Source organism: Manacus vitellinus, unplaced genomic scaffold (assembly GCF_001715985.3).
Source record: "Manacus vitellinus isolate BGI_N305 unplaced genomic scaffold, ASM171598v3 scaffold_35_pilon, whole genome shotgun sequence".
In the NCBI taxonomy this organism is placed as follows: domain Eukaryota; kingdom Metazoa; phylum Chordata; class Aves; order Passeriformes; family Pipridae; genus Manacus; species Manacus vitellinus.
Window position 1 is genome coordinate 5,323,143 of NW_021940498.1, and position 11,620 is coordinate 5,334,762.

Genomic DNA, 11,620 nt, shown 5'->3' on the forward strand with positions numbered 1-11,620 from the left:
CTCGCACGGCCCTGCTGGGTTCGGCAGCCCCGGTGTCCCGGAGCGAGCGACAGCAAGGGAAATAAAAAAATCTGCGGTTACAAAAAAAAAAGAAAAAGCATCTGCCCGAGCCGACCCGTGGCAGGAGGAGGAGGCGGGATGGCGGAGGGAGTGGGGGTCTGCCTGCCGCCGGTCCGCGGTTCCCCCGATTTGTTTTCTTAGTGGCGCTTTGATGTGGGGTTTTTTCAGCGTGTCAGCGGCAGGGTGAACTCTGCGTTCCCACACACACACACACAGAGTCACAACAGCCACCCCGCAGCCAACAACAGCACCACCGCCGCCCCCAAAAGTGATTTGGCATCGTCGTGAGCGCTGGAATAAATTTCTCGGCTGGCGTGCTCACAGACAGCTCAGCAAAACAAGACTCGGGACATCCGTGAGTTTATCTCGTAAACACCCCCGTCTGTACAGCAAAAACGTCTCTTTACCGGGCGCATAAACCAAATCCTGAACAAAGTAAGATTAATTCAACTGATCCCAGTGCGGCTCTAAATGCTGAGTAGCACAGGTAGTTTTTGGTAGCTGTGGAAGTTTTTGACCTCATATCAGCATGTCTCGTTTTTTGGATAGGCCACTGAATATCCAAGGCAACTAATCACCAGCCTGACCATGCCTCTAGGCCAGCACTGAGCACTTTTATTTAAGGTCCAGCAATTTTGCTTTGTTTAGACATGTAGTGAGAAAGTTTATTTAGAGGCCTCTTTTGAATGCTTTTCAGCCATGGTTAATAAACTTTTCAGGTCCTAGATACCTTACTCGTTTCCACAACCATCCCCATAATTTTTATCCTCGGTTTGTAACTCATCCACCCCATCTTGGCTTTCTTGAGTTTTAAGTGCTGCTTCCCCTTCCTGTCTGCCAGATGAATAACAGGACAGTGTGTGGTGAACAATTCATTTATTACATTACCCAAAATTGGCTACAGTGAAAGTTTCTGTATTGATTTCTTTCCTCAACAGTGTGTGTACATTTAACTACGCTGTATTTCCTTGCAGCAGTTCCTATCTACATAGGCAAACATCCAAGTATTCATGTCCTTTTTTCCTTGTGGATGGAGTGCAACAAGTGTTCTCTGTCCCAGGAATATGTAGGGCAATAGTCATACTGTTTTACTAGAACAGTTGCCCCAGCAGGAGGCCCAAGCAGTTTTGGTTTGCTTATTGTAGAAGTAGTATCTATGCTGTAGAACTACCTGTCATATCCAGCTCTGATAGATCAGGGTTTCTTTTTTTCTTTAGTGGCCACCATTTCTTCAGTCTCCCTGGAGACTGAAAAACTGTTGTTAAAATTACCTTTCTGTATGGCAGTGATTTCAATGCATGTGCTAAACCAAAGTTTAACAAGTCTTATCCATCTAGCTTCTTGCCTCATGACATGTGCATCGTGTTCTTTTGCAAATGGGTCACCCTCCTTCTCACAGTTAACTAGTTTGGCAGACTAAAAGGAGGAGAGAAATTCCAGCTGATTAGCAAGAGCCAGGAAATTGTTGGGGTTTTGGTTTGTTTTGTTTGGTTTTTTTTACAATAGTTGCATATTACCTGTGCTGCTGCTTTGGAGCTTCTGGAGATGCTTTTGGAACATCTGTTTGGTACTGGAGAGGTCACCTGCTGTTGAAGTGGAGGTAGGAGAGCAATTCCTGCAGTCTTTGAATGCACAAGTGCTGGAAACAGAAGCTTCACTCTTAGCACGGTCTCTTTGGTTTTATTAATTGTCAGGAAGCTCAAGCAGGTTCACAACAGCGTTATCAGCTGTTTGGCATAAATACAAGAGAGAGATTTAGAAATTAGCAGTTTGTGCAGGAATCTACCCGCGACTTGCACCTCCCTGAAGACAGGGACCCCTTTTTAACCTTCATTTGGAAGTTTTTAAGTAGAAATGACACAGTATCTAGCCTCATATACAAGCAACATTGTACTTCAGGAAGTTAAGTTCTGCAAATAGCCCATGTCCCTCCAACAGACAAAGCCCTAGTGCTGTATTTAACACTCTGTGAACTGGGAAATGGATAACCATACCGGTTTTGTCTACTCATGTTTCATTTTACAACTTGGGCGTGATTTTATCTGCCTGCTTTATCAAAAAGTAACTCAAAAGCACTAAGGCATACATTATTGTGATCATCTATTACACCATGAACCTGTTGAGACTCAAAGGCCGAGGTTGACTCTCAGAACACTGCCATTTAGTCCTCTACCTGGAGGCAAAAACAGCAGTTCAGACAATTAATGTTGTCCCAACAGCTGAATGTGTCTTTGTGCATTTGTCAGAGGTGGATACAAAGCTGCCAGCTGCTGCTGCCAGTAGAAATAGGAAGAGGAGGACTGTTGGGTATAACTGCTCTTTTGTGGAGACAGCAGTATAGGAGTGGTATCTGAGTTGTGTGTCTGGCACCCAGTTACCTGTAGGGCTGGACTTTATCAATGACTCTAAACTAGTCTTTCAAAGGATACTCATGCTTAAGTTATGTTTACTTGAAAATTTTTCATAGCAATACTGAGCAGTAACTGTGCAGTTACAATAATTATAACATCAATTTAGATGAATATGAAAAGATCAAACAGAAATCAAAGGTTTGGATTAAAAGCCACCGAAGATCTTGAGAGCATTGAAGAGAAAAATGTCTACCCCTGTCACGCAGTACCTCCATTTTGATGCACTAATATTTTGCACTTACTTTACAAAAGATGACAAAGATGCTGAACTTGAGGAAAAAAATTAGGAAAAAAATCCTTTTTTCACTAAGGCACTGATTCAGATTCTCTCTCATCAGTAATGTCTGTTCTTATCTCAACCAGAATGGATCTGTGCAGTCTCTGGCCTTGACTGGCTCTTGCAGAACCAGTTCCTGAGTTTCAGGTTCTTCTAAATCTTCTAAGTGGCTTAGAGCAGCACTGGTCCCTGGTCCTGGCCTGGCTCTGTAAGATGCTTCTAAGCCTGTCAGAGTCATCTTTGGTGTACAGGCTTCTGTTCTGCAGCTGTCATGGATGACTCCTAATTTATAGACTGCCCAATCCCACAGTTCAATCTGTCTGAGAAGAGATGGCAGGTACCAAAGACAGCAGGCTATTTTTTAACTCTTGTGTTGAGAACATTTAAGAATTGCTAATCTCTCAAAGTGACAAGTTACAAGGCATGTCCTTTGTATGTTTAAATTCAAGATACTTAAAAGCTATATCGAACATTTGTCATCATTTCAGTCTAGGCAGAACTCCTCCCAGCTCAGACTTTTCCTGGAAGTCTTTTTACATGTAGTTATGATTGGCCCACTTTGTTTGCTTGCATATGAGGAGATTAATGCATTTTTTTATTACCATTGCACCTTCCTTGAAGGTGTCTTTAAGATGAGAGGTAGTCCATGAGAAACAGGAACACAAGCTGTCACTTGTGCCTATACTGGATCTCACAATGTGCACTTTCAAGAAAAAGTGTTCCTGTGGACAGAGACAGCTGTTCAAAAAAGATTCATGTTTCAGTATTCCAGAAGAATGGATTCTTGAAGGATCCCTCGTATGCTTTATACAGGTGTCAAGCGTCTGAGCATGTCATGGTATACATTGCAGCTTCCCACTTTTGGGCTGGCTTCTGCACATTCAGTACATAACATGAAATGGAGTTCAGAGTTTGAAAGAAAATTAGCTTGCTTTGCCACATTGGCCAGCCATACTTCTCCCTGTTATTTGTCCAAGGATCCACAAGAAATTAATTGCACAGTTGTCATCCAGATTCAATGCAAATGCCCCCCTTAAAAAAAAAAATAAAATTATCTCGATAGTCTTCCCAAACACATCAAACATTGGTCATGGAGATTTAGCTCATTGCAGGGAGGTTGGAGTAGGTGACCTTTAGAGATCCCCTCCAATCCAAACTATTCTATGACCCTATGACACGTATCCCTATCTTTGGATTAGCCAAGGTGAGACACACTGGAGAAAAGAACAGGCCAGTGTTGCACAGCTGCTGGCAAACATCATGTCACAGTTCCATAATTAACACTGTACTTCAAGCAAAGAGTCAGCTGTTGGATTACATAGGGAGAACAAAGCACATATCCTTGAAAGTCGCAGCAAACATTCCAAGTATCTGTTGGTATATCGTTTATGGGTTGGGGTTTCATAAGAAATGTAGGGTACTGATATTATATTTTAAGGTTTTACCTTTGCCCTGTCATGGTATCAGGAGCTTTATACAGCAACACGTCCTCAAAGATCCAAACTAAAGTACAATCTGAAATACTAAAAAGCCACATTTAGTGTTGTGAAATTCCAGTAAGCACAGTCGGTGGGAATGCCGTTTTCACTTACCATTCTGAGCAAAATAAAAACACATTCCAACAACTTGAAAGTCCTAAGTAATGATTGCTTTCACGATATTACAGTGTTATTATGATTTGGTGTCCTCATTTTATACAACAGAATATCAAAAAAATGTAAATATTTTTCAAAGTTTTTTTACGTATTAATCAAGACACTTCAAAAAGTGATGCCAATTTAAAAATAGCAGCAGATGCAGAAAATATTTGTTGTGAAAATGCCTGATTCTTACTAAAAAATCAAGTAAGAATTTGTGAAACCCTTTACAGATACAAAATACAAGCAAACTTAAGGAATATAATGATATTTTTTGGATGTTGTGTATATCCTGTTGTTTGTATGCCTTCTATATCTATTTCTCAAAAGTAATTACTGCCAATAGCAACAACCTTCTACAACTCCCAGTACTGCTATTTCTTGGTGTTTGCATATGTGTTTATGTTTTGGGGGAAGAACAAAAAACTTTCAGACTCTCTCCTTGACTCCATACACACAATACTTGGCAATGTGCCAATGTATGTTTAACACTTAAAAAATAAGTAGCTTGAGCTCTCGGGGAGAGTTGTCCCAGAGGAACATTCTTGCTATTATTGCAGTGGGATTCTGTACCAATATATTACTCTTAAACAAGCAACTTGTTAGCAGTAGCCAAACATTGCGTGCTTTGTATCCAATACGCTTGGAATTAAGAATGAAATACCACAGCTTCAGCACCAATTTTGCTTTCTTATTGTTCATTGTCAGGTCTTTTCTAAAATCCCAGAGAAATGGTCTTACCTAGGGTGTTTCTCGAAGGCTGGCTGCATTGTCTCACATTCCTGCCTGAAGCACTACAGACGTTTAGGCTGCCTGGCCTTTTACTCAGACAAGAAAGTGAGGTTGCCAGATAATCGTTCAGAGGGTAACACATCTAATCCTTCGGGAGGTCAAGTGGGATGAGGAGAAAGGAGGAGATGCACAGTGCTAATGCTCTGGCAGCTCTGTCCATAGAAATTCATTAGTATATGTAGAACTATTTTAGTTTTCAAAAAGCAGAATAGTACCCAAGTTGCATTCGTGAATTTGTGTACTGAGCTCACTGCAGGGGGGAAAAGCAGGTGAATCTGGTACAAACTGTGTGTGAAGGGCAGAACTTTTGGAAGTTCAAAATCCTTTCCACAGACAGTCTTTTAGATCTTGACAGCGTCAGTTCTGGTTTACTTTTTAGTGGCAGTCGGTGGCAGCTGACCCAGTCGGTTCTTAGGTGTGACCAGTAGTGTTTTGAATGAACAGAAAGATGGGACAGTTCTTTAGTGCTACACTCAAAATCTTGCTCTAGTCAGAACACCACACATGGAACTAAGAATTTGCTGTTAGTCCAGTGAACATTTAACAGTTTCATTGTCCAAGAGGTCTGATTAACTTAGGGGCTGGGGTAGGAGGTAGAGGGGAAACCCAAAAAACAAACTAATAGTGCAATTTAACTTGTTATACAGAAAAATTTTTAGCACTATGGTTTTTTCCTGTGTGGTCTTTTGTGATGATAACAATTTAGAGTCTGAGGCTATAATGGTGTATAACCACTGAGCAACCACTGAGAAACTAAAATTACAACTATAGCGTGTGAAATTCATGTTTCTGTAGATGTTGGAGACCACAGTCTTGCTTTTAAAGTAATGGTGTATTTTGCACCTTTACATACACTCTGAGAGAGTGCACAGTGATTTCTGAATGTGTATGAACATAACTGGACCCTCCATAGGAAATGACACAATGAGTGGAGCTATTTCGTACCTGCACCTTGGTCAAATTCTGACCTAAGCAATTGTCAAAATGTGGAAAACTATAATCCTTACATGTGTAACACATGCCTTGAGCCATGCTTTTCCAGAGTCTGCCTAAACAGACTATGAAGAACATCAGTTCCATTCAGTAATCCATCTTCATAAATGCATGTCTCTTATCTCAGCAATGCTATACCTATAAATCTCCAAAGCTACCTGAATTAGTTGAACAATCATGCAAGGTTGTGTATTATAAACTTAAGTCACTTTTCAATACCCTGTCAGCTTAAGGACCCATGATTTCCACTATTTTCTACATGTCTAAAAAGACCCCCAGTACAATAATTGAAGGTGCAGTCCTCACAGTCCCAGTGGTACAGAGCTATTCTTACAGGTATGCAGTCCATTGCCGTGGGTGATTGTATTGTATGCAATACAGCTTTCCACAGGAAATATTTTATACCTGGGTGATTCCCCTTTTCTTCTTAGAACACTCAAAATTCTGTATTTTTAAAAATACAGAAAGCTTCATCCAAGACAAACACATACACACAGATATTTTTGTTAGGAACATTGATATTCATGGATTTGAAAGAACTAATCTGTCTTCACATCAAGAAACAGGTTTTCTCTTGCTTAGAGATAAATCCTTTAGCTTGGATCCTTGGTCTCCTATTACTCAGGTTTATATCATGCTCTTGTTTTTAAAATCAGCCATAGCATTTGAGTTAAAAGTGGTATGGCTTTCAGTTTTCCTGTATGCATGTAGCTTAATAAAATTATACAGTAAAGAAAAATAAGTGATATGCAGCCTAAAGTGTGAATACATTTGGAAGAGATTGTTTATACTGTGGTGTGGAAACTAAAATGAGCAAATATTATTAATAATTATCTAAGTTAGCCAGGCTAAAGCATTTCCCTCAGTATGAGTTTGTGAGGATATCCAGGATTATTAGCTGCATTTCTGTTTTGTGAACACTTTACATTGAAGTACATACTACTGCAAGAACTACTTAGTAAGAAAATTTACTTCATATTATTAGATATGTTAATTAATCCTCCACCTGCTCTTCTTTGCAGCAAACAGCTAAATATTTATTTTTTAATCCAAATAGCAGTTTCCACTTGCAAGATATTAACTACCATCGTGTGTTATATGGGTAACTTGGTTTTCCAAGTTAATGCAACCCCAGCTCCATTAGAGTAGTTTAAGCACAGATGAATCTCAATCAGTTTTCCTCAGTTCAAAACACTTTTCCTTTTTGATATCGCTTTGCACCTTCCGTTTATCTCTCAAAATTCTCTCTGGATATCTGCTTGAATATCCAGCTTCTTTGTTTCTTAGCACTTCATTCTCCTCCTCTGCCTGCTTGACCAGCATAGCCCTCTGAATTGTGCAGGTCACAGCCTGTGCCAGGGGTTCAATCTTTTTGCATCATATTGTCTTCCCAGGCAGCATCCAGGCTTGTCCCACAGTTCCACCAGGACAGCAGGCTATCCCCAGGGATCAGGCTGTTCTTTGGTGTCTGTAAAGCTGAGGCATAAGCAATCAACTCCCTTTATCCTTTTGCCAATCTGGTAGGGGCCTTGTTGGAAACATTGTCCCGGTGTCACCTCTCTTTCACAGTTTTCCCATGTTGTCTCTGTGTGTGTTTGTTCTAGGTCTGACTGTTTCCTTACTATAGTATTTCCTACCACTGCATATGCATATGGACGACTTTTCCACTTCTGTTCACTTTGTCATCCCCTTTTTGCCACTTTTACCAAAGAAGAATATTTGACAGCAAATGCTGACAAAAAAAAAAAAAAAAAAAAAAAAAGGCAGTTTTTACAGCTTCTGAGCCATCCATGCTCATGATTTTTTTTGTTTGTTTGTTTTTCTGGTTTACCATTATTTATTGTCCCCTAAGTCACTTCTTCTCTCATACGGGTTGCCAGCTCTTTCTGTACTATGCCAGTGTGTATAGGCCCTAAAATTAAATGCATTTTTGTGTCTAGGACATCCACTACAAGATCTTAAAATGCACTCTAGTCCTAATTCAAGGCCTGTCTGTCTCTACTATCCACAAAACTTTGCACAGAGGCTGACAACTTTTTCTGCTTCCAATACATCTCTGCTTTCTTTTGGCTTGTGATAAGTTACCAGGTGATACAATCTTTCAAATTCTGCTCCCCCTTTTAAAGCTCATACCGTGTTACACACCCACTCACAGTTGCTGCTGCAGGAACTGGCTGGTTTGGACAAATCTGTACCTCAAAGACCTAGTCCCTGCTGAATATGCCATTCCCTCGGCTCAGCTGTTTCTTCTAAAAAGGAGAGGAGGGCAGATATTTCTAGGAGCAGAATGGACATGTCAAGTGAGAAGTCAGATTAGGTTTTCTCTGTGATTCCCCTGTCAGTTTGCCTGGTTTTGTACTTTATAGGTAACCATAATAAAACCACTCTGTACTCAACTGCATCAGGAGAAAGGAGCAGAGATCTCTGATCTCATAGGACTGTGATTAGAGGCTTTTAAAGCAACAACCAGCAAACTTTGGGCTTCCATTCAGTGTCCACCTGTCACCATCTTGCTCTGACTGCCTTCTATTTTCTCCTCTTCCTCTCAGATCTTCAGCAAACTAGCATTATCCATCACAAAGACTACCACTTAGCCAGGCAAAGTTTGCCTGGAGTGAGTCACAGCCAGATCACAGAGTGATGTAACTACTGTTCCTCTGCTTTCCTTGGATCATTAGCAATCCTAGAGTACCTGGGTTGCCCTGAATTCATCTATTTTACAGCAAATGAGGTAACTGCCTGAACACAGGACTGCACACCTGCTCTATTCATTCCCAGTTTTCTATGGTGACTGTAGGCTTCCACCTACAAACGTTTTACCAGAGGCTTGGTTGCTCACCAACGTACTGGAATTGTTCACAAACAGGTTTGCCCATGTCTTTCACTGATTTCTTACACTCAAAATCTTGTGTACTACATCATATACACAGTGCTAAGAGTTTACCATTAGTCCAGTAAATATTCTAACAGTCTACATAATCTGATTAATGCAGAAAAGCCTCACTTTTCTGATGCTGTGCCTCTAGGTCCTGAGCTTGGCAGTCTTCCTGATGCAGATGAGAGAGGAGGCTTGCTTTAGGACAAGTCTTCAGCCCCTGAGGTCTTCATGAGAAGAACAGTGATGTTGCTGTTGCAGGATTCTAATTCCTCAGTCTGGGGTACGTTTGGTTTTATTTTTAAACTTTTTCCTTGCACCATCTGCTCGCATCTCATTGATTCACAGCTAGTTCCCATATTACACAATATCTTTACTCCAGGGCTCTCAGGAGATACCTGCCATCCTCTGCAATTTTACTCCACTATTATGCAAACATTTACTCTACTAAAATCAGTAGTTTCAGCAATATAAAACTGTAATTCTTAGAGGAGAATCCAAGAGACAGGTAAGAGACAGGTTGATTTTTCAAACTCGCAGTGGTTTTGCTGAAGTGCATAGTCAGCAAAGCTGTATAAAACTGGAGGTCATTGCATTGTTAAGTTCAGATTTGTCATTTAGCTACTCAGTTAAAGCATCTATAAATGGAAGACATCACAAATATTTATAATGATGCAATATAAAAGTCTCTTTTACAGCCTGTCTGCAATTTAGTAGTTTGTCAATATAGAATATAAAAAACTTAAACCCAGTAACTCTTCCAGTTTTTGTAGAATTTGCCAAATTTATGTTAAAATCCCAACAGACATTACAAAAAGCCTTATATCCGTGACTGTTAAGGCCATGAGCAAATATGCTAGTTGTGCACTACTCTATTACATTAGCCAACTGTTGATAAATATACTGTAGAAATACTGAAATATTCAAAATGCTCTGTTCTGGGGAAACTTAACAGCTATTTTTATGTTGTCCTTTGTTCCAGCTCTTTTTCCTCAAAGAATTCGAAATATTAATAATTGTGGAAGGATAAATGATAATTATAATATAATGTTATATGATATATATTATTTTATTATATTATTATTATATGATAGATTTTCATGTATTGTTAAATATATATATTGATATAGATATAAATTTTTACCTTAACATCAAACTTTTATAAATTTAACATTTTTTTTAAACAGTGATACAGTTCACTGTCTCTGGTCAATCAGGTTGATAGTAGTCAAAAAGTAGCCATAATAGTATGCTATAGTAGGAATAGTACACTATAAAGTAAAAATCTTTTCAAAGGTCTTTGATGTCTTACTGCCATTAAAGCTTAGTCTCATAAACCACACCAAGTCCTCTCCTGACACATTTCTGTTGGTCATTATCTGGTCCTTTTTCTATTTACAGTTAAGGCATTAATTTATGCAAATAAAGAGATTTCTTCATTCGTAAGCTAATTGTCCTCACTGCCAGAATTTTTTGTTCTATTTCCTCCTTCTATTGTTTCAGCTGCACACAGTTAAAATACTAAACTACTCTTAAAATCCATGGTTTCTCTTTTGCTCCTTGACCTATGGACTCCTTCAGCTCTCTCCTCAGTAACTCCTGTGTTGTCATCTGATTCAACACGTGCACAAGGAAAACTTAAAGAATGAGCTGAGTCATTCTCTAAATCGGGACCATCCTCCTCTGAACACAAAACCTTCCTCTGCAGCACTTAAGGGCAAGTATTACCTATGTGATTTTACATACAATGTTTTAGCTTCTCTTACTTTAAATTCCTTGTGTGTCTACCTGAAAAGCACATAGTTTAGCTGTATCCACCAAAATTTTCTTTGTGTCTGTATCAGTTGTGTTACCTAATGCCAAAAACTCATTCATCCTTCTCACTCCTATGTTCTATTTCCTTTGGGTTTTTTTTCATTTCAAAATAGACTCACATCTTCACTGGACTGTTTTTCATACATGTATGTAATATCTGTGAACTGTGACTACTTTGCAGTCATCCAGGAACCCTCGAGTCTCAAGGAACATAACCTCCTGTACAATCACATCATTATTCCAATCATTCCATTAAAAGGTGCTCACAGTGAACATCAATCTAGCTTAAGTCATCCCTTATATCTAACATTTAAATAACTGACTAATGAGGACATACATTAGACACCCTGAAAGGGAGGAAAAAGCAAGACCAAGTGCTTATGTCTTATTATTTTCTTAGCACTATAAAATACCTTACACGTTCTCTGCATTTTTAAATGAATGGACTTGCTTTCAGTCTTGTCTCTGTGCCTGCCAAAAATGTATGCTCTGGTAGGTTGAAACCAGTCTAGCACTACTACAAGTGATTAGAACTATGATTTTTTCATGTTTATGTCCAAGTTGCTGGGTTACTTGCAGCTCTGAATAAGATTTACAGAGAATCTCTAAGAGCTCTGTATCTGAGTTGTATTACATTGCTTGAAATAAAACTTTTCAGCACATATCTCCAATATAATTCTTTTCACGTTTGAGGAATTTTCATGCTAGCTCTGTTATTATAAATACTGCCTTTATGAAATTTTTAATATCCTAAATTAGT

General features: G+C 39.3%; 1 long non-coding RNA gene across 2 annotated transcripts; it reads left to right on the forward strand.

Moving 5' to 3' along the window:
• Positions 1 to 154: 154 nt before the first annotated feature.
• LOC108640499 lies at positions 155 to 10,568 on the forward strand. 2 transcript variants are annotated; one of them, XR_001921225.2, is made up of 3 exons: positions 155 to 415; positions 9,197 to 9,328; positions 10,549 to 10,568. It is a non-coding gene; the product is annotated as an uncharacterized LOC108640499 (long non-coding RNA). The 2 variants fall into 2 exon arrangements; XR_001921224.1 differs by lacking the exon at positions 155 to 415 and adding an exon at positions 1,560 to 1,660.
• Positions 10,569 to 11,620: the final 1,052 nt, after the last annotated feature.